Consider the following 3440-nt stretch of genomic DNA (forward strand, 5'->3'; position numbering starts at 1 on the left):
CCCTTACCCCCCCTTCCCCCTTACCCCAACACCACCGCCTTATTAACTGATGTCCAATTTGATGCAGCATATTTCATGAGCTTGTCACGTAATACAGGCAGCTGATTAACCTGGAGTCTGGCTGCTTGGTGGGGTTACAGCCCAAATTTTGGGGAGGGCCCAAACGGCGGCCGTACCCCTCCTCACCAGCCCTGAGCCTTCCTTCAGCCTTTGTTGTGGCGGTTGCAGCAGAGCATGCATCGCATTGGCGGTCTGAAGCATTGTGTCTGATTTCCAGCAGACAAACTGACCTCTGGGGATTTATTGACAGCAAACTCCACAGAGGCAGACACAGAGCTCGGAGCACGGAGGCAGGCGGCGAGGGGCGGGGTGGGGGAGCTCGGAGAGGAGAGGAGAGGAGAGGAGTGGTGGGTGATTGTTTCAGACAGGGAGACAGACAGATGGAGGGGGAAGGCGGCGAGAGGGATGATGAAACAGGAAACAGGTAGAGATACAGAGAAAGAGATCGGCGCGAGGGGTTGGGGAGTGGGGGCTCAAATTTGGTTGGACTTTTTTTTTTGGGGGGGGTGCAGGAAATTTTGTTTTTTTGGTGGAGCGTGCGGATGTGGGAAGAAAATGGCCGCCACCTACCAGGATCTAATTAATTTTGAAGGATCATCAGGCCCTTTAGTGTGAGGCAGGGTAATGGAGGGAGGGGCGAATGGTCTTCATCAATCAGCCGGGGCTTCAAACAAACTCGTAAATGATTGCTTTAAAAAAAAAAAACAAGAGTGATGCTCGATCTTGTGGTGCGCGCACATGCACGGTCACTCAATTGTCTGCATGTGGCCTTTTGTCTCCAGATGTAAACGTGGCAAATGTAGCAAAGGCCTCCGACGCGCGCTGGAAGCGCTATTAGCATATTCAAGATCTATATTATTCACATGGCTGATACTGCTCCTTTCATACGCGTGCCTCTTGTGTCTGTTCTCAACCCCCATCCCCCAGTCTCGCCACTTCACCCCCCCTCCCCTCCCACCGCCCCTTACCCCCCCTTCCCCCTTACCCCAACACCACCGCCTTATTAACTGATGTCCAATTTGATGCAGCATATTTCATGAGCTTGTCACGTAATACAGAGGGGGAAGGCGGCGAGAGGGATGATGCAACAGGAAACAGGTAGAGATACAGAGAAAGAGATCGGCGCGAGGGGTTGGGGAGTGGGGGCTCAAATTTGGTTGGACTTTTTTTTTGGGGGGGGTGCAGGAAATTTTGTTTTTTTGGTGGAGCGTGCGGATGTGGGAAGAAAATGGCCGCCACCTACCAGGATCTAATTAATTTTGAAGGATCATCAGGCCCTTTAGTGTGAGGCAGGGTACTGGAGGTAGGGGAGGGGGCGCCAGGCAGACCCCTGGGCTGATTAGAATTCACCGCAGGTAGGCGCTGGCTGCTGCTCACCCACTGTGTCACGGCTAAAATGGAATCACTGTTGTGAGTGGCAGTCTGGGCAAGTGGAGCCTGCCTCCCTTGGCCTGCCTCCCCTTTGTTGGCACCATTCACTTGAGTCTACCCCTAAGGCAGGTGGATTTCCATGTCTGCGTGCACCAGGGCAGCCAGATATATGTACAGTATGTTTGCTTTGCCTAACTGTAGCGCCCCTGGCAACAGGCGAACCTGACAGATAATATTTGCCATGGTGATGGCAAATAGAATTTTGGCACAGGCATGGTTGTTATTCAGTTCCAAATTTGACTAAGTCATATCAAACCGGCGAGGTTATCTCAGAACACAAGTTGCACCTATTTGAAGATTTTGTAGTAAGGTCTGAAGCAACATAGCCATGAAGAAAGCCCCCACACACACACCCCTCTTCCTCCCCTCCAACTTTTTGGCCTGAGCTGGCTCATTTCTTGAGTCTTTCCATTCTGCTTATTTAGCGTGTCTCCTTTCCTGACACTGACGTGCTTAGTTTGCCATTGTTGCTCCGACTCGGGGCAGTAGACGGCGTGCCCTTTGAATGCTTCATAATGTAACCTCTCAGACGGGACATTTGTGTGTTGGATCTCCCTGTCCGTCCGTGTCTTTTGCAATTTTGCGGTGCGGAGCTCCTCAGGGTTTTGTCCCTGGCCCAGTTCTGTTCAACATTTGCATGCTGCCAGGGGAAATCTCTTCAAAGTTATCTGTTTCCATTTAATGCAGATGATACCCAAATTACCCATTTTGGCTTACAAACTGCCCTAAGGACATTCATACATTGTTGGCCTAAATTTTCAACTTAAAGTAGACTCAGGAATCTCAGATCTACCCCTGCTCACTGTTGCATCATCTGCCATCCCAATACTTAATGCTTAAAATTCAAAGCCACCCCCACCCCCCCAAAAAAAAAAAATCATAATTTACATCACTGCCAACTCCCCTCCCCAAGTCCTCCTTGTATTGTCACTACAATTAACCCCCAAAACGAAGCTGCCAGGATCGAAATGGGTACTTGAAATCTAGAGCAAATGACCGCTTTGCTTTCGACGCTGCGCCGACTGCCTGTTCGTTTTGCAATTATTTAAAATGTTTAGTTTAGTACCTCAAAATATCCAAAATGTCCTGCTTTATCTTATGTTACTGACATTTAACTCCTCGTCTATCAGTGTGTATGTGTCTCTGCATTTGTGTGTGTGTGTGTGCGCACGCGCCCAAAAGAATGTTCTACTTGTGATCACCCATTTCTGTTTAAAAGGCCGTTATCTGTCATAAAACTATCATCATGAAATACTAAGAACAAATAAATACATGATTGTTTCAGGATTTCATTGCCAGTTTTTGACACAATTCACAAAGAAACTTGACATATTCTGGCCTAGCTCAGTGGAAGGGGTGGGGAAAATACAGAGGTCACTTGACTGAAGTCAGATATACTTTTAATCTGCAGGATTTAACTCACAAACACATGAAAGTGTTGTTAAAAGACGACTGCAAATATGGAACGCCTCTGTTCAGTGTGGGAAATTTGATTGAGACACTAAAAGGAAATTTCACACTGCTTCAAATGATTTGCCCACCCCCCAACCCCCCAGTGCGAGTGACCTAAAATGACACCATATTGCTATTTTTTTTTTTCCCCTGCCATGCCAAGTTTAGTTTAACTTTCTGCAGGCTGCCCTTTATATACAGTATTAAAGCTGCTGTTTAAGAGATTGCCTTCGCATCACCGAAAGCAGCTTGTCACATGCTTCGTGATGTTGAATGGCCGGCTTGTGCTTGCCAATGAATGTCTTGTGTGTTTAATATTGGGATTCATTTTTTGATTATTACAACTTGTAAGAACTGCACGACGTCTTTGTCTTGTTTGAGCTGTTGGAGATGAGAAAATAGCGCGTATGCACGCACTCACTCACTCACACACACGCACACACACACACACACACACACACACACACACACACACACACACACTCTGAGTGCATTAA

The 3440-nt window shown here is 47.7% G+C and overlaps 1 protein-coding gene across 3 annotated transcripts in view; it reads left to right on the forward strand.

Annotated features, from left to right (window-relative positions):
* The window catches only part of zbtb20 (zinc finger and BTB domain containing 20), a 45460-nt gene that overhangs the window by 35274 nt on the left and 6746 nt on the right, over positions 1-3440 (forward strand). The gene's annotated exons all lie outside the window — the stretch shown is intronic.

Source organism: Hippocampus comes, unplaced genomic scaffold (genome assembly GCF_001891065.2).
Source record: "Hippocampus comes isolate QL1 unplaced genomic scaffold, H_comes_QL1_v1.1 scaffold59, whole genome shotgun sequence".
Classification (NCBI taxonomy): Eukaryota; Metazoa; Chordata; class Actinopteri; order Syngnathiformes; family Syngnathidae; genus Hippocampus; species Hippocampus comes.